The 25,149-nt window shown below is 34.4% G+C and overlaps 1 protein-coding gene across 1 annotated transcript in view; it reads right to left on the reverse strand.

Annotated features, from left to right (window-relative positions):
- LOC115448606 overlaps positions 1-19,643 on the reverse strand; it is a 160,978-nt gene extending 141,335 nt beyond the window's left edge. Inside the window, exon 1 of the mRNA XM_037444047.1 lies at positions 19,396-19,643. The gene's annotated coding sequence lies outside the window, so the exon portion shown is untranslated. The remainder of the gene's footprint in view (positions 1-19,395) is intronic.
- Between the last annotated feature and the right edge of the window lie 5,506 nt (positions 19,644-25,149).

Consider the following 25,149-nt stretch of genomic DNA (forward strand, 5'->3'; position numbering starts at 1 on the left):
CGAATTTAAGGTAGACTTGTTTATTTAGGTTTAATCTAAACTCTTACAAACATACCCAATTGATTCATTCTTCTAAATATAAATATGATTTTCACTGCAGTATAGTTTTGTGTTGGAAAGCGACGTAGAATTTCGAATTCCGATACGGGGCTTCAAAACAAAGAGTAAAAAAGTAACGATCAAAAAATTCAATCCAAGCAAAACTAACATTTCAAATTACGTTTCCGATTCGAGAATATGACATATTTGCTTTACCTGTCACTACGAAACAAAGATCTTGCTTGGTCCGAGATTAGACATCGTTTGTATGTTGAAGAAAATTATAACAAACATGAATACATGATAATGTAAAATGTATTATAAAACATTAAAAATGTATTTTTTTATTTCTCCGAAGTTTGAACGTGGTCCTAGATTAATATTTTATTTAGAATAAAAAATAATAATCTCATAAAACTCGTAGTAGTGGTTTACGAAATTGTTTACAAAAGTCAAGTAGAACCCGATTAACTCGAATCCATCTAAAGGGAAATAAAACCAGAATAATTAACATTTTCATTAACCAGATCAACAAAATACAGTATACCCTAAAGGCTACTTTGCTATGGCATGAAATGGTCTCTCGTAATCATCGGTTCTATTCCTCGTAAACAGACCACAGGAAATTTGGAATCTCATTATACATCGTAGATGACGAATAATCCACATTATTTTCGTAAGTAAAAAATTATAACAACCGCTTCGTGCTTGTACATTTAAATTTAATGTTTAAAATTTATACGGGCAACAGATATCAGGAATATAACAGGTATAGTTTATAGATATCTACAACTAAACTAAACTAAACTTTGGCTACAGATTTGACGAGGCAATCTCCAGCTCTGCCTAACTCCAAAACCAATTGTGTGCTTCGAACCTTAGGCTAACGAATTTATTATTACTCCTAGGCCAGGCCAGATTGGACAGTCAAATGTCGAAACTGAATTTCACGGAATCGAGGTAGGGTTGCTTTAGCTTAAAACCTCACAACCAAATCTGTGAAAATACTTTTTTACTTTCCACTATGACTGGAAAATTTTACTTCTATATTTAACAAAAGCAAATCCAAAAGTTACTATATATAAAAATTAAATTGGTCAAAGGTTAAACTAAAATTATTTTGACTTTAATATACACACAATTTATAATTTTTGGTGTCTCATTGATTTTAAAATCCTACAAAAACACTGTTTCGGAAGTTTTGTGAAAGGTTTCAATAAACAAAACAGAGCAGTATCCGAATTTTCCATTCAATCTCTGTTCCTGTGGTTACGAGATAGGGTGAAGCGATTAACTTTCAATTTGAATGAAATGCGTAAGCAATTTTCGTTAGATGCGAAATATTTTGTTAATTGAAAACAATATAGCTCAAGGCAAACTACGATATGAACATGTTATTCCGTTCTTGAAATATTCTCAATCAACAGACATAGTATTCTTATACATATATAATGATTGTTGAACACAAATTTTTCGTGATTGAAAATAATGTTTCAGGCAAATATTTAAGACATTGCTCGCAATTCTTTTAAAAAACTTTTATTACCAATGGCGTAGTAACTTAAAATAAGTTCTCTTCTATGACTACCTACTAAACAAACCAAGCTCATTGTCATCGATAGGCTAGGGCAGGCGGATAAATTTTGTTTTTGCTTCATTTTAAACTGATTTGTTCATTATAATAAAGAGTTTTTGACCGGTTAATCATAGTACGAACCTTCAATCTAAATGTATATAATGAAAGGAAAACATTCTCTGCACGCCCATTTTAAACATTCAGAGGGGCTCTGGGCTCAACAAAAATTTACAGAATTTATTTTTATCATTCATAAAATTACTGTTACGTTATTGTTTGCAGAATGCGGCTCGGCGGTAAATATTTCATTAATATTGTATACCTTGTTGATTTATAATATTGTAGCAATTAATTAATATGTGGTGTCGAATAAGCTATTTACGATACATTATATTACGAAAATGTTGAATAAAAAAACACTGTTAGCCTTTAAGAAATAAAATAATTTTACTAATATCAAACTAGATATTGCTTGCGGCTTTCACCACTTGAAAATCTTTTTCCACTATTTGTCTCCGAAACGTTGTAACACCAACAAATAAACGGCACGGGTGTGTGGCCCGGTGTCATTTGCCCAGTGAGCAAATTAAATTGATCAAACTAGCCTATGTATGTATTAGTCCAGGATATGATCTACCCGTGGGCCGATTTTCATCCAAATCTGTTCAGTTAGTTGTAGAGGGAAGGCAAAGCCACAAGCGAAATCTAATTTAGGTAAGATAAAAATCACAAAGAATCAATTTTTTTTACAACAGTCCGTTTTATAACTATTTTATAATGCAAGCCATATGTGGTATCATATTTTTAAAGTCATGTGCTAGCAATGGCAGCGGTTCACAAACATCATTAGATTTAAACGAGAAAGCGGTCCGCATTCTAGATCGTTTATTCTGACCCACTGTAGTTAAAGTTTACGTTCCAGTTCACAGATTTCAATTAATTTCAGAACGCATCCATAGTTTTAATGACGCATTTTTTTATTCCATTGAATGTGGAAGTTTTTTTATAGTTTTTTTAGTATTCCAATTAAGTATATTTAACAAAAAATAAAACATACTTCAAACCAAATAAATATGCGTCGTTTATAAACGAGTTACGAGTTAAAAGATTTTATTAAGACAAAGGGAATCCAATGTATTTCCGATTTGTGTTTTTACGTTTATATGAATATTAAACATTTATTTGTACTCACCGCCGCAAAATTTAAATTTAGCATTGTCTTTGTAATTATTCCGTATTTACTAAGCTATCAATTAAATTGTTGGAATTTTTGTTAATTAAAAAAATATGTTATTGAATCTGAAATAATAACAATATTTCTCATCCAATTTAATTTTGAAGCACGGTCATGATTTTTGAAGTTTAAAGTCAAACAAAAATATTGTTAATATCAACAAAATTTATGTATGAGTTAAATAGGGACTTTTTTTACCCCTTTAACCTAACCTTCGATTAGAATGCAGTAATTTTAAAAATACGGATTTGCCTCCGTGTACAGAATAAGAGTTAAAATACCCTGATTTGTATCAACAAAATATTAATTCCATCAAAAATATTAAGTCACGTTCTTTATGACCGAGACCGTCTGGCTATTTTTACGTTTTAAAACTTTTTTAGCACTCCAATTCGTTTCGCCTAAAATAATGCAATTAGGAGTAAAATACAGCGTATTTCGTGAATGGAGAGGGTGGTGAGAGGAGGGGAGCGCCCTGTAAGGGAATCGATTGTTAACGTGGCGTTTAGGCAGGGGCTCCAACTTAGCTATGATCTTCGTAGGTATTTTGTTTTGAAAAATATCATTTTGTGGAACGAATGCTTGTGTTTACAATGTTCTGGAAATGTTGTCTAGTAATAATAATGTGAATATTATCACAATACAATATTAAAATATCTTGATGTTGCGCAAATAGAAATCTATGAAAGTAATTAAGTAGGCGTTATAGAGTGGTCTTATGTCTTAGGGAAGAAGAATACTGCAGTGCAAGGTGGATCTTTATTCGAAGTTCTGGAGCGTGTAAGAACATTATTTGGGCGGTTGAATTACTATCATCAGGCGAACAGCATACTCGTCATATCATTTGATTGTTCATAAACACATTCACGCTTTTTACTCTGGGAAGGGTAAGGAGAGGCGCAGCTAATGCACCAACTTTTCGCCGTGGATACTCCGTCCCATGATATGATAGGTAGCGAGCCGATAACCACAACCACGAATTCCAGATTCCGGACTAATACTCAGTAGAAAGGCCTATTCCCTCTCAGTAGTAGAGGAGGCCCGTGCCCAACAGTGGGATAGTATATAATACAGGGCTGATATTATTATAAAATAATATCAGCCCTGTATTATATACTTGCCCACTGCTGAGCACGGGCCTCCTCTATTACTGAGAGGGATTAGGCCATAAGTCCACCACGCTGGCCTAGTGCGGATTGGTAGACTTCACACACCTTCGAAATTCCTATTAGAGAACTTCTCGGATGTGCAGGTTTCCTCACGATGTTTTCCTTCACCGTTAAAGCGAACGATAAATTTACAAAGAATACACACATGATTTTTTTAGAAAAGTCAGAGGTGTGTGCCCTTGGGATTTGAACCTGCGGACATTCGTCTTGGCAGACCGTTCCACACCCAACTAGGCTATCGCCGCTGATATTATTACTCAGTAGAAAAATTCAGTTCCACTGCCCAACCCGGAATCGAACCCGACACCTCAGCAACCCAGTCTTACCGTAACACAACTGCACCAATTAAGTGTCATATATTTGTCATATATTATATTAATTGATATATAGGTTATTTGTATAAGTATAAATACTTATACAAATAACACTGACGCGTGTTTAATGTAACATGAACAAATCCTCTGAGGAGAACTACTGAAAATATGACGGGTTGCATTAATGGGTGCCTTTCCCCCTTTTAAAACATTTTAGAGTTGTATTCGAGTTAGCGGAAACATATTTAAATGGCATAGTTAGTGCCCGACGTCTGTATATATTTTTCTGAGTTAAGTGAGTATGTCGTTTGTAGTCTTATATAATCTTTGTAATATAAAAATCTACTTATATGTATGCGAAAATTTGTGATGCTTGTTAGAACTAAAGGCATAAGTCTCGGAACGGATTTAAATAAAATTCGACATTATAGATAGACCATATTAAAAATATTAGTATTTTTTATCCCAATAGCGAACATAAACGTACTTGCTCAAAATATTATACACATTGACAGTTTTATATAATATGGAGTGCGTATCTTAAATGTAAGCAACACCACACCTCATAACGAATTATTTGTTATAAAAACTCGAATTTTCTTTGAGATAACAACAGTCTTCATAAGTCAAGGAGTGCTGAAATACGGACCTTATTAATTATTTTCTTAGCTTAAACACCATTTCTCTAAAACGTAGCTTTTAATTTAAATGCAAGACTCAGTTATTTGCTCCATATATCGGCTGTCAGGTCGAAATTACAAGGTACCTTTAGCGTTACAAACAGCCTTTATGTGAAGTAATAACCATTACATTATTTTATCGTACGTATTATAGGTACAAGTAAAATTACCAACATATTACTTTTTCTCACAAGTAATGCATAACTTACGTCTATGCTTTAAAAAGTTACGTAGTTTTTTCAGTTTTAATCTTCGAACAATATTCACAGTTCTAATCAAAATGTGACGGGATTATGCACACTTCACGTCGAAGAGAGGTGTGGTAATACTGTAAGGTATTTTATATGAGGATTGACTGACATTTGAACATTGATAACAGGGCAATTTGATTTTTCCTGCTCTGGAAATACATATTATCAGAACAACATGCAAATCAAATATTGTCTAACATTTCGTGCGTAGCTTCGAATCAAAGGGTTCAGTGGAGAATACTATATGATTGCTATTTACAAAAAAGACGCGGGAGAAGTACGAAGACGTTTGTATTTTAAGTTGAATGTAGACCGTCATAATTTATTGATAACCGATTATATTTTTTCCGCAGCCGGCTTTAATAATAATAATAATATCAGCCCTGTATTATATACTTGCCCACTGCTGAGCACGGGCCTCCTCTACTACTGAGAGGGATTAGGCCTTAGTCCACCACGCTGGCCTAGTGCGGATTGGTAGACTTCACACACCTTCGAAATTCCTATAGAGAACTTCTCAGATGTGCAGGTTTCCTCACGATGTTTTCCTTCACCGTTAAAGCGAACGATAAAATTCACAAAGAATACACACATGATTTTAGAAAAGTCAGAGGTGTGTGCTCTTGGGATTTGAACCTACGGACATTGGTCTTGGCAGTCCGTTCCACACCCAACTATGCTATCGTCGCAGCCGACTTTACGTACTAGAAATAGGTATTTTACATAATCTGAACAAATAGCGAGAACTATACTTGATATATTGTTGATTTTTTAAAGATTGCCTGCATTTATGCTTACGCCTCAGAACAATGACAAGCATAGAAGTAACACTATGACATTTGAGTGTACTCTGTCTTAGACAGCAAGAAATTTAATTGTGTTGCGATCCCTTCTGACATCTTATCGATATCGATAGGCGATTTGTCTGTCGGCTATGGTAAATTCACAGACCTGCTATAATAAACACTTTTCGGTCAGTCAACTACAAACCGTTGCAAATAGTTATTTTAGATAAAGGCTAAAAAAAGATATCAAAACCCTGATTTGGTATTCAAGTACCAAAAGAAGTCTGGGTATATAAAAGCACTCCTTAAGAAGCTGTTAAATTACAATAAACTATAGGACTACCGGCTTTCTTCGAGCTAAATTTTGTCCAATTTTCATTTGCTATTTATAGCAGTTTGCCATGCTATGCCAGTAGGCATTAGGAATGCCTTCCGAAACGTCATTCACACATAAATGCATGCAATTTAGCAGTTAGATTATTAAATTAAGAAAATGTTAGAAATTAGGAAGGAATGGAAACCGCTGTAAGTAACAAACAAGAAATCGGCCGGAATTTCGTCTAGGAGAAAGCCAGTACGCATTCTGTTCTTTTCTGACTTTCTTAGGGATTAAAAGATACCCAAGAGGTGTAATTTGACAGAAGCTACTAAAATGGGACAGTAAAATTAAAACACAGCGGTATTATTCATGTAGCCTATGTTTGATAACTTATTTCAATGTTAATAAAACTTTGTCGAAATGCTTAGAGCAAATACAGTGCTGTTTTTTCCAATGCCAATTGGGACGAGCTATGGCAACGATCCATTTTTGCCTCATAGCATCAACTGTGGGGAATCTGCAATGAAACACACTATGAAAATCAGATAGTTTCTTCGACCCCAGCTTTCGCACACGGTTTCCAAGTGGCTTTTACCACTACACCACCGTATATTGAAAGTAAAAGGCAATTTATGCAAAATAGTAAACTACAATATACTAACATCTATGTCATCGAAGAATATGCAGCACAACACTATTGAACACGACTACGTAAATTGGTAAAAATGAAAAATACTTAATAATGACTGGATCGAATGGCCAACAGCAGATTATATTACGACAACAGCAGAATAAAGTATAATTAATAACACTTTTTGCACTTATTTACAGGGTTTAAGCAAATATATTAGGTTTTTTGTTTACTCACCGATGGAAGCTGATGATTTCAGTTTCATTTTCTTTACGAAAACAATGAGATTTACACCCCACAATAACGCAGGCCATTGCTTGTTCCTAGGGCTATATTTTACTTAAACAGCACTGTGTATTTATTAAAATTAACAACAAAAATATTACAAAACATGTAGCCACTTTTGAAAAGCACGCGCTGAAGTATAACGTAACTAAATTGTGTGGGCGCGTTTGTGACATTGTTTTGAGATTAGCAAGTTGGAACATTTGACATTTTTTTTGCTTTTTAATTCGGCATCATAAAGAGGACCAAAGGTAACCATTTGATTATTTTAAAGTGTACGCAAGCCGACCTTAGCAACATAATATTTGTCTCGTTCTTTTCAACGGTTTTGGCCTATTTGAAAAAATAGGATAAGTATATGAGGGTAATTTAGATTCCTTCTATGCTTGTTCTTGTTCTGAGGCTTACGCCAAAGGAGTTTTCAATAAGTAGCTTCTGGCAGATAGGTGACCGTAAAAAACAAAATACGGTCTAATCCATAGGCTAAAGTTATATGAAACGTTGCATTGGTTTTCCGGATTGCCGATGCTTTTCCAATTTGTAATGTAATAAGCTGTTTCAATAATTATTTGAACTTCGACACCTGGCATTAGCGTGAATGTCAACACAACTAATGCATGGATTACTATTAATACATAGTAATTAGTCCATAGCCGTGAAATACGCTAATCATCACATTGAGATTCTACGTCAGAAATGAGATATAATTGGCAGCCATGATCCAACCAGATGTGGCAGAAATAATACGGTAGGAAACGTATTATAGGTTTAAATTTAGAATATTATGTATAATCAATCGATATTTCATTTATTTCCAGTTAACAAGCGAACAATGTTCATGCTACCGTATTTTAGTTTATAATTCACTCAAAGGCCACTATTTAATTCCCATACAAAATTATACTTAAACGAAACTGTGACGTACACTTTTATGGGTAAGTTCATTCTAGGGGCATAGATGCTTTTGTCCTTTCAAACGTATCTTAAGTGGAAGAAACACTGTTCAAAGACGCTTCACACCCCATCCACCGCACTCCTCCGCGTCGACAAATCTAACGTTGTGTATGACGCGTGTGTAATTCATGTGATAAGTGTTTTTTTAGACTTAAACTGGGCCCTTATTCTGTATGATAGTGTAAACGCGTAACGCGGCCGTGTCATGTTATCTTCGAGAAATGTGCGTAAAATGGTATTCTGTAAGCCAAATTTCTATAGTCCTAAATATGATGCGTTGTGTCACGGGCTTGTTACACACTATTAAAATAACGTACGGGATAGAGAATAAGACCCCAGATGACTGTTTAAATACAAATTCAAGAGTATAGATGTCATAATACATTGCATACGTGGTGTCCGTGGGCTCAGTTTGTTTCTGCCTTTTGTTACCCCATAGGGTGCGTCACGTCCTATCGTTTGACATTACGTGATTTCGTACGAAGAAGAGGCGTTTTTAGTTTTATCGTCACGGAATCTAGTAAACGTCCATAATCCGTGTTCAAGGATATACCTACTTTAGAGACGAATTTTTGGCTATATGACATTCACTCCAATTTTATTTTTCTCTTGGCGTTAAAGTGTCTGGCGTGTATGACAACTTTTATCATACATTTAATATGCCCCACAAACAACTACTTCTTTGTTCACAAAGCAATACGACTAACTTTACTGCCCTATTGTTTGCTACAATGAGCATATTTAAATTTTAAATCCATTGTTATTGCTGTGATATTGAGACATTAAATATTATCTAATGCTGTTTGTATCTATCAGTATTAAGTTCATTTAAAAGGCGCCTAAATATAATTTAATACCTTTTTCAATATATTATATGCTTGTTAATACTAATTAGAATATGTTGTGAGATTTGACGACAATGTGGTGTAAGCAACAATTATTGCAGAATTTTTCGTCTGTAAGTGCATATCATGTTCATTACAAGACCTAAATATGTATCTTGAAGGAATTTAAGGCAAAACGGATACAATGGAAGTAAACTCCTCGATACAATTACACACTATTGAGATTTTACTTTGATATTTTCATTTAACCTCATGTCATGTCTTGTTTAATTGCTCGGAGTTTTTCTAAACTAACTTTTTTATGTAAAATTTTTAATATCCTTAATTCTTGTGAAAAAATACTTAATGGTAAATATAATATTAAAACAGGACAATTAATTGCTATCGCACAGAAATTCCTAAGCTACCAGATTTTAATTACAGCGGCGCGGCGGGGCTTAAAAATCAAATTAGTGACTCTTAATTTCTTGAGACATGTGTATGTTTTAATTTGGAATGTGATTTTCATTACAATAAAAGGTCTTGAAAAGTTAAGAGCCTTTTTAGAAATCCAGCATGCCAATTGCTTCTGGCTTTTTATCTCTATACACATAGCAATAAGACTAAAAATCTATCTAGTGCTCAGAAATGTTCACTGAAGAAGTCTTGTGCAAAATCTCATGGTTTTATATCTCATAATTTACTGTTGTCTTCGTGTTTGTCAATTAATTGAAGTATTTAGTATTACGATACTCGGAACCGAAAGAACATTGCTTGTCAGTTGTTGCTAGAGAGAAACACACAGTAGTATGAACCCAGTCCAATCGACGAACGAGCAGCCAATTTTCATCTTGTAAAGACTATAGTAGACATGAATAAAATAGCGAGATACTCGTTTGAACAATTCAGTGTAGACCTGCAAAAAGCTAGAGATCTGCAACTAAACCGAACTCAGACATATTGGCACCGACCCAAAAACTATGCTCCAGATGGTTTTCTTCGTAACATGCCCTTAATATGGCGGTTGGATTGAAAAACCTAATGAATCAGTTGCTATATGCAGCGAAAGTTTTTAAAATTAAAGTTATAATTGATAAATTAAACGGTTTTCTATAACACTTATTTATTTTTAAACACTTAAGATAAAGCTAAATTAGACTCAATTTCTTCGAACACAAGGGTTATATTAAATCTTAAAAGAATTTTGTGCTCGTCGTCGGTTCAAATATTGATTTTCAAACGTACATATTATATTATACTGACCCAGGCATACAACCATGATAAAACCTTACATTGAGAATAAGTATTTATTAAATAAGTTTTTATATCCTTTTAGGAAAGGCTCATTGTGACACAAAGAAATATTTTTATCGTTCGCGCCCAACGTTCGGTGAGTGGCTTAGCCGATCTAATCTCATCCTATTATGACGTTTAGGAGTACAACGGTCAACGGTTGTTGCCTTCCTCGCCTAGGATCTACTGGCTGAAAATATGATATTGTTATTATCTTACTAAGTCATTCGTGCGGCTCCGTCCGCGTGAATAGGTTTTTCCAGAAAATATAATTTCCCGGGATGTGAAGTAGTCTATAGTATTCAGCGGCAAGATTAATGTAGCTTCCTATTAGTGTTTTTTTTTCAAAATATGTAAGTAGTTTCGGAGATAACCAAAGAGTATGTTTCTTCAAACAAACTCTTATAATATATTAGTATAAATATGAAGCAAGCGGACCACCTCGTGCCAACAATGGAAAAACTACTGACTAAAGATTTTATGCCTCTTATATTTTTTTAGCAATAATCAGGTGGTCATCTGATATTCATCTTTATCAGACTTAAACCTCAAGTTCTCAAAGAAGATACGTAAGTCTGTGTGACTGTGCATCTTTTTATTACAATTTGGTTGGTATTAATCTCTTAAGATTAATCTCACATATTAAAATTTGAGGGCCCGGGTTTGAATCCCGGGTCGGAAAATGTGATATTTGGGTTTTTCTGGACAATGTCAGCCTGGAATTTGTGCCTGATATGGTGAAAGGCTTGCTCCTATCACATCATGGGACGGAACACACTTGGCGAAGTGGGTGACCTAGTTGCACTTCACCCTTTTGGGGTTAAAGTTATGTGTTTGCGTTTTCTTTTTATACGAAATATTGTTTCGTCGAACAGATCACAGTACAGAACTTATTTGAGCAAATCTTAAGAATTGTCTTGATCATATGTCTCGTGTATAGAGAATCTCAGAAATTTAATATATCAAACGTTGATTGAATACCAAGTACTGATAAAATTCGTATCGTTGAGTTTTCTGAGTGTCAACGTACGTCATCCAACCAAGGTTATATTCCTATATGTTATTTATTTGTGGATATTTAACAAATGATTTTGTTTTCAACCACATTTTAATTTCAACCATAATGTAGTTATCCGTCATGTTCATAACTTTATTGAAGGATTGCTGAATTTATAAGAATTTTAATGTCAATATCAATTGAATAAATCCCTCCTAATAGAATTTAGGCTGTAGCCGTCAATATGAACAGAGATAAGCCACGTATCCCGTAAATATTATAGTGCACAAGTGAGTGCACAATACACAGAAGCACTCTCAGTTCCTTCATTCTCATAGTCCGGCGACATGGCAATCCGACATGACTGAAGAGAGATCAGGCGCAGGACCAACGGTTTGACGTGCTTTCCAAGGCACGGCGGTAACACTCCTCTAATTTCCTCAGTCAGAGCTGCGACAAAATAATTTTTAAAATCGATGAACCTTGTCACATTAATTTTAATTCCCATCCCAGGATTCCAACCCAGGACCTCAGCGCGGTAATTGTACTCGTACTGTGTACACATTACAATTACGCCATCAAGGCAACATATAATCCGATAACACAGATAGAATGTATGATATTTTTTCATTATTTTAATCATATCAATTGGAATAGGTAGGTATACCTATTTATAATAATCAAAGACACTTTGATATAGACAACGCCGTTATATCTTTTCTCATCAATTTGCGTCGCAAACTGTATTTATCTCATCAATAATACGACTTTTCATCTTTCATCCCTTCTTGTAGCAGAACCGAAAACATAAAACGCGTATCTTAAATCATATTTTATGTTATTTTTTTAAAATATGCCGTTTTTTTATATTTTGGTGTTTATTATCGTTCAAAATATATATTGGTAAAGCCCTGTTGTTACTGATTTCCAATAAATATTATATATGCAAATAGTGTTTAAAACCTTATAAGAGAGATAATCTATTACATTAAAATATCTGAAATGCAGATTTATTGTCCCCAAGTCAGAGAAACATATTTATTAAAATGTTTTTGATTTAAAGTAGATGAATATAATAGTCCTAATCGATTAATCATAATATAAGCAACTTGAAATGATAATGTGCTAGTTATATTGTAGTAATGTCTTGTGCCTCAGTACTTCTATAGTGAATTTCTACGATAAATAAACTATAGAACGAATTGTATTGAATGGCGTGTGACATGTAAAATATATTTGTAAATGTAAAATAAATAGATTATCTGGAGGTGACAGGATACCCGAGATATTTTTTAAAATAACTTGACGGAAACAGCCTAAGAGATAAACGTTTTTAAGGTCGGATAGAAATAATTTATAAAAAATTGAAACTACGAAAGGCTGTTCCTCCATTATTTATTATGTTTGGCATTGGTAAATGTAAATCCAAGTGGATCTGACTTTCCAGCAATATTTGTACTTACCGGCTTTGGATATACCGGCATAATTATTGATAGGAGCATACTTTTAACATAAAAATTATAAATGAAGCCTAGCTGGGTTTGTAACACTATCTTAAAGAAAAATAACTTGAAGGATAGACAGCTGTTGCGTTTCTCAAGGTGATTTAGATTTCTTGAGGCCAAATAACCTTCCTGCTAAATCCCTATATATTCCTTTCCTTTAAGGTTGACCAAGCATACATGATCTTTTTTATTGCTTTGAATGACGAGACGAGCTTGCCGTTCGCCTGATGGTAAATAATACAACCGCCCATAAACAATAAAAACACCATCCAATATCTTGAATTACAAAGTATTGTTGGGTATTTATTCAACTGCGCTCGCCACTCTGAGACGTGAAATAAGGTAAGTCTTACAATGTCCAGTAGTTACACTGGCTACGATGTCCTTCAAACCGGAACACAACAGTGACTACACACTGCTGCTTGGTGGCAAAAATAGACATTGCGGTGGTACCTACCCAGACGGACTCTCACATATGAGAGACCTACCACCAGTAATGCGACCACCATTACAAACGACCCTTCTGATATGGCTGTTCATGACAAGTCACTTATCAGGTGATCCCCTTAACGGTTTATGCTAAGAAATGTAATATTCTATCACCCATCATCAACTAACTACTCAGGCATGTGTTCTCATTCCGAACGACGCCTTACGCCTCCACTATCACTACTAATTAACCTCAGCAACGAACCATCTGCGTCTATATCTAGTTCTAGCGCATCTCGCTTTAATTATAATTATTTATCAAAGCATAATAATTTGCTCACTCACTGTAAGATGCACATACGAGCTTGATTAAGAGAGACACGTCAGTTGTTAATGAATTCAGCGTGTAATCTCAAGTTCTCAATCATATTATTTATTTTTCAATAAGTCTTATATTTAATTAGTATTAGTGTATTTTACGTTTTCTGCAGTAGAAATGGAGTAAATACAAAGACATAAAGTTTCGTATCGCATAGTCATGCGATCGAGGAAGTAGGAAACTTCAATTGATCTGTACCGCTCATAGACGCGAGGATGCGCTGAAGACTTCAAAGGAAATAATTAAGGATTACGAACTAAAGCAAGTGTGGGTTCTCCGGGAATCTCTTCCACAATACAAAACTCAACACCAAGTAGTACGTAGTAGTAGTAACTTCGTAGTACTTTTCTGTGAGATATATTGCCTTTGTGGGATCGATCCATTCATGCTGTCTACGACATGTTTCTGCCAATTTGAAAACTAACTTAGTTCGCACCACCTTAACTGAATTTGGTCGGAGCAGGTTCTGAACAATTTTTATTCTCCTCGAGCATTATAGGCTGATTTAACCTAGATGGTCCCATACAATAACCTGTATAACGTGTACTTGATCCCTATCACCAGTTCAGTAGAATTACCAGAGGCCTAATAAATGTCCCCTGAATTTCCAATCCCACTATTCCAATTCCTCGGAGAGCGACGCGACAACTTTTTATTTAAAATATAGAGCCAACAAAAACACATTTAGTAGTATGCTTTGCAACATAAACTATTTGTGCCATGCATGAATCGTATGGAGCGCAAGTAAGCACTGAGTATAAAAGTTTTGGATGCTTCAACTAAATACACTGAGAATCGCGAAACTTTTATTGACAACGTTGAGCGTGCGATTTATGCTTTTTATTGTTTGCATTTGTTTAAATGCTTTTTATGTGAGAGAAAAGTTGATCATAATTGATACACCATTTGTAACTAAAAATTCAACGTATTATTACAATTTGATAAAACAAATCTTACTTCCCAAAAATTTGTTAGACGAAGCCATTTTCTAGCGGCAACTTTGTTGAGGCGAGTCTCGTCCATGCGGACAATTATTGTGTCACCATTGTGACAACTGGTTTTGATTTTTTTTCTCTAATAAGAAGGTACTAGCTGCATTATTCCGAGAAAATATGTATCCCGGATAATATATTACATGCGGGCGGAGACGCAGGCAAAAGCCAGTGCACTATAATGCTGGATAATCATGAGAAAATAAAATATCCGATCAAGCAGTTATTGTGAATTACTTGACCCTTGCAAATGCTCTAATTGATAGTGCGGTCAAAACCAAACTAATAGTACATGTCAATTATACCGCGTTCTAATGGACAAACTGTTTGGTGCAACCGTTTGGCCGTGTAACCGCGGAACAAACAAATGGGCCGCAACCGCGTGATGACCTATCGGGTCTGTCATTGCTATATTGAATTTTGATAGATTATTATCAGTTGATAGTTTTTTGATACTCTATACTAATATGTGTTTATTTAAGGGTCGGAGTCACTTCTAAAATAATATCATACTTACGTTCTTCATAAAGTTTTACCATTGATTACGTGCTTACTAACTTTCAAACTTAATAAAATTTATCAAGTCTTTAGTGTATAGTGTATGCGTACCGTTATAGCCTAGCAGCACAACCAAACATTTCTTATACAAACTTTGGGATTTAATAAATATTTGTTATCAGTAAGACCTATATATAAGATACAAATTAAATTGATTTGGCATTGTTAAATAGCTTCACACCTTAATTACTTTTAGTAGTAGGCAGAGGTGTAAACTTAAGCACATTTCAACAACTATATTTTAGTAGAGGACAAGCTTAATGTCTGCCATTTACTAAGCACATTATATTTCGGGCTGATATTCAATAGAAAAACCCAATATTACTTTACACGACGGGAGACCGAACCCGACCTCATCAGAGCCGACGCATAATACAACGCCATTGAGATATTAGTATTTTTGTTTTAGTTGCGATTTACGGACGACATTTTGGTACAACAGGGTTTTTGACTGGCAATACAATATATCATGACAATGTTTAAAAACAAACTAATGAATGTCTTAGGATAAACCTTTAAGCACTTTATAAAGAATATAGATAAAGCTTTTTTTATTTTGAAAACAACCGCCACAGCTCTTAACGGCTTGTTAGATCTACAATACTCGTATGCTATGCAGAAAGCCTTATATTATAATTTAATATCAGCCCTGTATTATATACTGTCCCACTGTTGGGCACGGGCCTCGTCTATTACTGAGAGGGATTAGGCCTTAGTCTACCACGCTAGCCTAGTGCGAATTGGTAGACTTCACACAACCTCGAAAATTGCCATAGAGAATTTCTCAGGTATGCAGGTTTCCTCACGAACGGTGAAGGATATTATAATTCACGATTATAATAACTCAAAGTTGCATGAGCTGCAATATGTTTGGACTTTCGGTGCGTGAAAATAAACCTATTAATAAAATAGGGCGTGCGTATGAAATACGTATAGCGTGGTATCCATTTATTTTAAAACTACAATTTAACTTTGTAATATATTAATTGTTATAATATCATAATGATCATTTCAATTCTTATGATATATTTTATCAGATGTTGCTACTTTTAAGTATTTGTTTGAATAAAACTGCGCTGATCCGACTTTACTTTAGCTCCATGATAAACATAGGAGTGATCGATACGACCTAAAGCATTCAGTGTACGTAAAGGGTTATTCGGATCAACTGAAAAGTTCTTTTTTTAAATAACTTGATCAATTGTGATATCTTTATGAATTATGTTTATTAATTTCACTTTTAATATGTACTGTTTACAGCGCAGGCGTTGTAACAAGATAACAAAAACTATGATTACAGTCCCATTTCTACTGATTGTTCATCAGTTTGAATATTATTATCGAAATTGTTACCGTTATTATGATATTAAAAGTTGACAATATTGCAATCTGTTATGTTTTCCTCAGTTTTTCGTCATTTAAATAACTTTTAAATAGTCGAGTGTTACACGGATCGAAACGTGTTTAACTTCGGAAAACAAGTGATGCATCCAGCCATTTAAAACGTTATTTTAAAGTGTCAACACATTTGCAATAAAGTTTGTTTACGTGCTGAGTTTGCTGCTCATTCTGTTTTGTCATTTGGATTCTAGGTAATATACTATTCAATTAGTTATTGATCTACTTAATAAAGTTATTTTCATAATGATTTCTTATGTTTACGACTTACTTACTTATTGGTAGACATTAAAATAAAACTATTTACGGATTTTGTTGTGGTTGTTATTTCAATGTTCTTTTTAATAATGCCTGTACGGGTCACAGCACATTAATATTGATACCCTTTAGCATAGTTAGCAAATGTCACTTAACACCACCCATACAAAATATATTTTTTCAGTTAGTTGCAATTAAAGTGCTCATAAGAACGATTGTTTTATCATTAGTAAATCGTTCCCAAAAAAAACAAAAAAGTATAAAAAAGAAAAAACTAAAAAAGCGGCAATAGCCTAGTTCGGTGTGGAGCGGACTCTAGAGACGAATTTCCGCAGGTTCAAATCCCAAGGGCACACACCTCTGACTATTCTAATAAAATTATGTGCCTATTCTTTGTGAATTATCGCTTGCTTTAACGGTGGAGGAAGACATTGTGAGGAAACCTGCATACCTAAGAAGATCTCTATAGGTATTTTGAGGGTGTGTGAAGTCTACCAATGCAGACTAGGCCAGCGTGGTGGACTAAGACCTAATCCTCAGTAGTAGAGGAGGCCCGTGCCCAACAGTGGGACAGTATATAATACAGGGCCGATATTATCATATTATATTATACATCGTTTTATTAAAAGATATTAAGTTTGCATTTATTTTATAAATTTATATGTGATTTCAATTTTCTGTTAGACAAAAAAATATTTAGCCAATAGTTTTATATACACATATATCATCATCATACATATATATCATGAGGATCTTTCCTATTGTGTATTTTTCTGTGATAAATTGTTGGTGTGTCTATTAATAAATAAAGCGTTCCCATATCATAGCCATATTATGTATGTGCATGCATAGCACAATACACGACATTTTTTTGATCACGGCATTGCCTAATGGTTTAAAAGACGTAATTTTAGAGCTTAAGTCTGTAAAGCAGCACGTGAGGTAACTCACGATTTCAAAGCTCATAAAAACAGATACAGCACGAGAGAAATCATGGATGCATTGTAGGCCTTAATAGCAAAGAATAGGGTTGACTCTATTATTAGGGTTTATTAGTGTGGGATGTTTGGGAATCCGGAAATTAACTATTATTCTCGCTTTTATACATTTTATCGTTTCTTTTAATACACTTACAAAATAAACTATGAACTATTAATTAATGTTGTGTTTTTTTTTAACTATTTAAGCTAACACGTCGTGAATGGTGTTCTTTTATTTTGTTATAAACCATATTATATTGGTTTAAGCCGCTGCATGTAAGTTGTGGTTGCCTACTTAAGGAGCACGTAATTTAGATTTTTGTTTGGTTTTGTAATTGTGCAACTTCTATTAAATTCCAAAATTCGTTATTCAACAATCAAACCTTTGTCATATATTACAAACTAACTGACTTTCCAAAATTATTATATGGACACTTAGATAATAAATTTCAAAATACAATTGCAGCGAAATAATTGGCTTGGTGAGTGAAAATTACTCGACCGCTGAATAAGCCCAAATTTGAATCAAAAATACAAAGCCACGTTTATCGACTAAATTATTTAATTTTTATACTATATTGATCAGTAACAAATGACTAATTGATACAAGTCTGTCTGTTTTTTAATTAAATGTATGACAGCAATACAACAACAATCAAATAGACTATGAGTTTCTGTTTCAAATTATAACTGGACTGAATTCCCAAAGGCAATAATGCGAGATACCTATGAATAATTCACGATACAATATCGCAGTAATAAAATTGGAATACCGTACTAATTTTTAAACAAGCAATACCCAAGATTAATATTTCTAGCTGATTTATTCTATATTTGTCGAAAAATACTTCATTATCATTTGTGAGTGGATCGCGTATAAACGTTTCCTTTTTAGACACCTGTTTGTAATTAGTGTGATGGCCGGTGTGGCGGGTCAAGCGGGTAATTACTCAAACGAAAAATTTCACTGAATTTGCTCACTTTGATACATATTAAAGTGAGATACGGGAGCGCCATTTTGAGACAACGTTTGAATTGTGCGGATATAACTTTAGAATAACACACAGATTTGAGATCACGGCTTTAATATCTAATTTGAATATTAATTATGTTGTAACGATATTAATGTTTCTGTATCCCATACAAATGCGCGCACTAAGTAATCTACACTTTAAAGCAAACCTGCTAATATAAATAAGTAACAAAGAAAACTAGGAAATAAAATAGTGAGAACAAGACTTAATAAAAATAATTTCGCACCTCGCAGAGCAAAAGCTAAGACGTGAAACATTATATACAACAGCATCCCTTTATTGTATACATTTTAATGTAAATCTAAAAACTTCGCGTGGCAGCTTTACCTATAAACTTGTCACGTTTTATGGATTAATGTAAAAAGGATTTTTTTAAAAAAAAGTACAACAAAAAATAAATAATGCAAACAAAAACTTCAAACAGAAACCAAATAAAAGTATTATTAAAGTATATTAGCATACATAAATCAAACAAATGAAGACCGTAAGTTTTAATTAACTCAAATCTTACCTTTTCTAACTCCAGCGAGGGTCAGACCGCACCAAGTTAGATTTACAGATCATGCCAATCGCCAAATTCTGCGAGAGCACCCAAGTTCATTAGAAATTTTAATTTTGAATTACATTGGTGTTAAACAACTTTTAGAATTATTGTATGCAGCGCCCACTGAGTGGGATGTGAATTTGGGGTTAGAATAATTCGCAATAGTACGAGAGTTGAGGAGGGGAGCCCGCGAGGCGCGTTCGTCCCAGACTAGCGGCCGCGCTCGACTGCGGGCTCCTGCCGATGGGTTCGCGCCGACATGTACAACCGCCACCTCGCTAGTGGTGTGCGCACTTCCGCTGCTAACAAATTGCTTGCTCACTCAGACACCTTTTTATAATTTATTTAATGCCTAATAGGTTCTTTTGTCAACACTAATACTATGTGATATTGATCGAGACCATAAACTTTTAACTGACATTCATATAATGGTCGCTTATAAGACACCGTTGCATCTAAGCACACCATCACGTCAGACGTGGAAAGTACAGAACGAGTGGTTGTTGTTAATTACACACATTACGGGTAAATGACGCGAGTCATGACACTACGAATATAGGTGAAAGAAAGTGACATACATTTTACATTGCCTATTATGAGTATTTTGTAAACACGGTCGTCGATAATTACGTCTACTTTTTTGTTTATGGATTATAAACTTTAAAATAATTACAGTAAATACCAAAATTTTATAGATTTATATTTTATTTTAAATTATAATATCAATTATATAAAATACTATGATATACCTTTTTATCGAGCTTCGTAATCTACATCTCTACCAGTAAACTCGGGCCGCCCGCCCTTCATTCCGCCCTTTCTTAACATTGCCCTATACACACAAGACACCGTCTCAGATGTTTCCAAATGTTTATCAATCGAAACGAAACTCGACACTTTTCCTTCTAAATGTTAGTATTTTTAAATCAGCTTGTTTAGAACAAAAGAGCAATATGTCGGTTTGTGCTACATACAAAATGTATTTGTGATCTTTAAGTGAAGGCGGTCAGGAATACTTTTGAAGAGAATGAAAAAGTTTATGATTAGTCGGTATTGACGTCTCCGACGTATGCAGCCTTTCAAACAGGTCGCAGATTCGACTCGCACTTTACAAAGATATTGTGATCGACGATATTTGATTGGTGCTTTGCCTTATGTAGCCTATAATTCTTTATTCTCTCTGCAAAGTATATATTTCATTCACGACACACAATTAAATGAATCATAAGTAATAGCCTACTAATATTTCCACATGCATACACGCACTGATTGTATATATGTAATAAAAGAAAGCTCGCCAGTTATAAAAATAATCAACTTTTATCGTATTCTATCGCGCAAGGCGCTGCTGCTAAAGATTAAACTTATATAAGGTATGACGCAGTGTATTCCCCACCTTACACGCTTCACGAATCCGCCTTATTAGCTACATAGGAATGAAACTTTATATCTTTATTTAAGGCTTGATTTATGAAAGGATACGTTTGTAATTACATAGCACTATTGCTAGTATAAACCCAACGGAGCCAAAAGAACACTTCCAACCATTAAACATCTGCTAGCGGTTTTGCATACCGCACCCATATTTTTAATTGAAATATTTCAATGTGTATGATTGGTGGGACGGAGTGCGTTTTCCACATATCGAACAGTACCGCCTCTACGCTTGGCGATTGTTAATTTGGCTCGTTTAGCCTAGTTAAGGAAAAAATATATTGCCAGCGGTCTTTAGAACCTGTCTGGTCCTGTGATTTTTTGTGTTATTATATTGTAGATGTGTAGTCTTTGTATTCCTATGCATCGAAATTATGAAAATATTAAAAGATTGCTGGAGGAGCCAGATGAGAAATATATGGCAGGCGACGATTCTAATAACATAGACATGAATCGAGTGAGGATACTGCGCAAGTTGATGCCTTAGTAAGATGGTAAAATTAAAGTTCATTAAACATTTTGGACATAAAACAGTTCTTTTTGAGCCGGGCCAGCAGGTATAGCCTAGAGCCAAGATCTCCAGCTAAAGATACGAGTTAAAATTTTCTGGTCATGTAATTCTTCTTCCACGTTTGGAATCTGGACGTTAGGCTCGGTATATGTCATTGCTAATCGTTTTTGTTAAGTATTTACAACGAATATTGCCTGTGTAAGAACACAGCAACATTATATTATCATACAGTATGTACCGCGTGGAAAATCGGCAATTTATTTTGATCTTTATATTTGTATAGCCTACGGCTAAATGACGATTTACCAAGTACGTATGACATATTGAAAACTTAAAAAACATAAGGTATGTTTCAGTAGTCATCATCATCAGCCGCAGGATGTCCACTTCTGAATATGAGCCTCCCTCAAAGATTTCCAGATCGACTCTATCGTAAGCGGCCCGCATCCAGCGACCTTGTGCGACTTATATGAGGTCTTCAGTAGTTATAATAATAATATCAGCCCTGTATTATATACTTGCCCACTGCTGAGCACGGGCCTCCTCTACTACTGAGAGGGATTAGGCCTTAGTCCACCACGCTGGCCTAGTGCGGATTGGTAGACTTCACACACCTTCGAAATTCCTATAGAGAACTTCTCAGATGTGCAGGTTTCCTCACGATGATTTCATTCGCCGTTAAAGCGAACGATAAATTCACAAAGAATACACACATGATTTTTTTAAAATTTAGAGGTGTGTGCCCTTGGGATTTGAACCTGCGGACATTCGTCTTGGCAGTCCGTTCCACACCCAACTATTGCCGCTTTAAATAAAATCAATTTATTTATAATTTCAATTTATAGTGTGCGGTGAAAAATCAGGCAGTATCGTCGTCTTTTGTTTTAATTTTATCTTTAATTCCTTCTACTTATAAGAAAAAAAAACTCAAATGCTAAATCCCAAACCTGTAGATCGCATTTAATTACGCGAAATCATTAATATTCAAAGAATTTATGTATATTATATGATAAGTATATTTTATCTCATTTGCAAGTCTTAAATGAATTTTAAGTGCACTAACAATAATTTTATTCATTCTCATATCAAGTATAGATTTTGAACACCATAAATACCATAGATTTGGAATTTAAGACGATAATCTGAGCGCGGTGTATTTGACCACCCATAGGTGGTTAAGTAAAAAGATTTGAGTTTAAGAGTTAAAATCACTAGTTTTACAAATTACTTAATAAATAAGAAATTTCACCTATTTGAAAGTTTTTGTAGACCTTACTAATACGAGGTAAATCGCTGATTATGTAATCAGTACTTAAAAAAATTGTTGAATAAGTGTGATCAGAAAACTGATTAATTATAATATTTGTTAATAAAAGTGTAAATTGCTGCAACAATTTTTTTTTTATTAAAAAAAAAAGAAGCAAAATCTATTTGGACGCGATATTCGAAATTTAAAAGCTTTTTTATTATTCAACTACGTTACTACAAAGTTTTATTTCTATCCGTTGGATAGAATCAAGTATACAGTCTTACCTTTTTTAGCACAAACGAAAATAGATAAGAGAATCCATCGTTTTTTTTTTAATTTGCGCCTTTGGTGTAGTATTACCTAACATCTATTTAGCCCACATGAGTGCTGCTGAGCTCATCAGAGCATAAGAGCGGGTACTTTAGTCTCAGTATAGACTCAAAATACCAGTAAAAATAAGTAACTATTTCTTTTTTCTAACATAAGCCGATAAACGCGTATGAACCCCTTGTTAGTGACTTCATGAGAAATAAGCTTCAGTCCACATTACAGGCCAAATTTAAGAATTATAAGCAATCTGTAAAGCCGAATATTGATGGACGACATCAAAACGTCCCACCCTGTTAAAATATGTTATAAATAAAATTGTATTTACTTAAATTTGTTGGAAAACTCAAATTCCCGAAAGGTCACCACGGATAAAATTTGGATATAGCGTTCCATTTGATAGCCCTTATGTGATTACTTTATATTTAGCTATATGTGTTAGGCACGGCTTCGTCCGCTTTAAAACCTTTTCCTACTACAAAAATCCCACCATAATTGTACCGTTCCGTGGCGACATCTCTACAACGTCAGCGGTACCAATTTTCAATATAATGTCCTACAGGAATAAACAAGTAGCTTATTTATATTAATTTAGGATATAGTCTATATGTGTTTCAAATGTCATCCAAATTCGTTGAGCTATTACTCAGGTTAATTCTAACATACATCTATACATTTTACATTTACACAAACTTTCGCGTTTACAATATTACTAACTAGCTTTTGCCCGCGACTCCGGCCGCGTGATATAGTTTTTAGGGTTAAAGTTTTCTGTTATAATAGTCACGCTTTATATTTTCTCGGGATCGAAAGTAGCCTATATCCTTTCCAAGGTCTCAAACTATCTCCATACCAAATTTTCTAGAAATCTGTGGGGTAGTTTTTGAGTTTATCGCGTTCAGTCAGGCAGACAGATGTGGCTGAGGTCTTTGTTTTATAACATTTTTGAATTTTTTCATTTCGTCATACGAGTACATAACTTTAACCGTTTATACAGCACATGCAATATAATCTCTCAAAAGTTATAATTTTTTCCCGTTTTTGCAACAATTTTCATTACTGGTCCGCTCCTTTTGATCATAGCGTGATGATATATAGCGTATAGCCTTCCTCGATAAATGAGCTATCCAACACTAAAAGATTTTTTCAGTTCGAGGCAGTAGTTCCTGAGATTGGCGCGTTCAAAAAAACAAGCTCTTCAGCTTTATATAATAATAAAAGCATATATTATCTATGTCCGTTTCCTGGTTCTAAGCCGCTAATGCTACCTCCCCGACAAGTTTCGGCCACATCGGTTCAGCCGTTCTTGAGTTATAAATAGTGTAACTAACACCACTTTCTTTTATACTTATATATAGATAGAAATATTCAGATTTTTGTTGCCAAAACATATATTGATCTTTACATAACCTTCAGTACGACTGGCTTACCAATATTCTAAATACAAATAATTTAAAAAGTTTCTTTAAAGATAGTATAAAAACCGAGTAGGTAATTAGTCGATCAACAATGATATTTCTTTGTTATTGCTTTCTCTAGCATATTTATGAGAGACAATGGTCTTATTATGAGATGACGCACGTTTGTTTCCCGCCTTTAATCTATATAAACGTAATATTATTAGGTGTACAAATAAGTTTCCGCCGTTTTAATGTAGATGGCTTAGCACGGAACCTCCGTTAGCTTTCGCAGTTGATAACCGGCTTAAAAATTAGTTTGGTCATTCAAGAACAACATAACTTATTAATATCATTGATTTCATATTGGTAAAATATAATTTTTGTTAGTTGCAAATGTCCAAATTTGAGTCAAGTAAGCGTCATTTGCGGGAAATATTAGTTTACTTCTTTAATTTAAAGAAATCTGCTGCTGAGGCGCATCGATTACTCGTAGAAGCTTAGGGTGAGTGTGCTTTGAGTCAGAGAACCTGTCGAGAGTGGTTTCAAAAGTTTAAAAACGGTGATTTCGACGTAGAAGACAAAGATCGCAGTGAAAGGCCAAAAATTTAGGAGGATGCAGAATTGGAGGAATTATTGGAGGAAGATTCATCTCAAACACAAAAAGACCCCTCTATCGAACACCATTGAAGAGACTGAGCCGAGCTCTGAAGGAATAATGCCCACAACACTATTCTAGACACGGAAAAAATATTCTCCTGCATGACAATGCTCGTCCTCACGTTGCGGCTCCCGTGAAAAAG

Source organism: Manduca sexta, chromosome 27, assembly GCF_014839805.1.
Source record: "Manduca sexta isolate Smith_Timp_Sample1 chromosome 27, JHU_Msex_v1.0, whole genome shotgun sequence".
NCBI classification, from domain to species: domain Eukaryota; kingdom Metazoa; phylum Arthropoda; class Insecta; order Lepidoptera; family Sphingidae; genus Manduca; species Manduca sexta.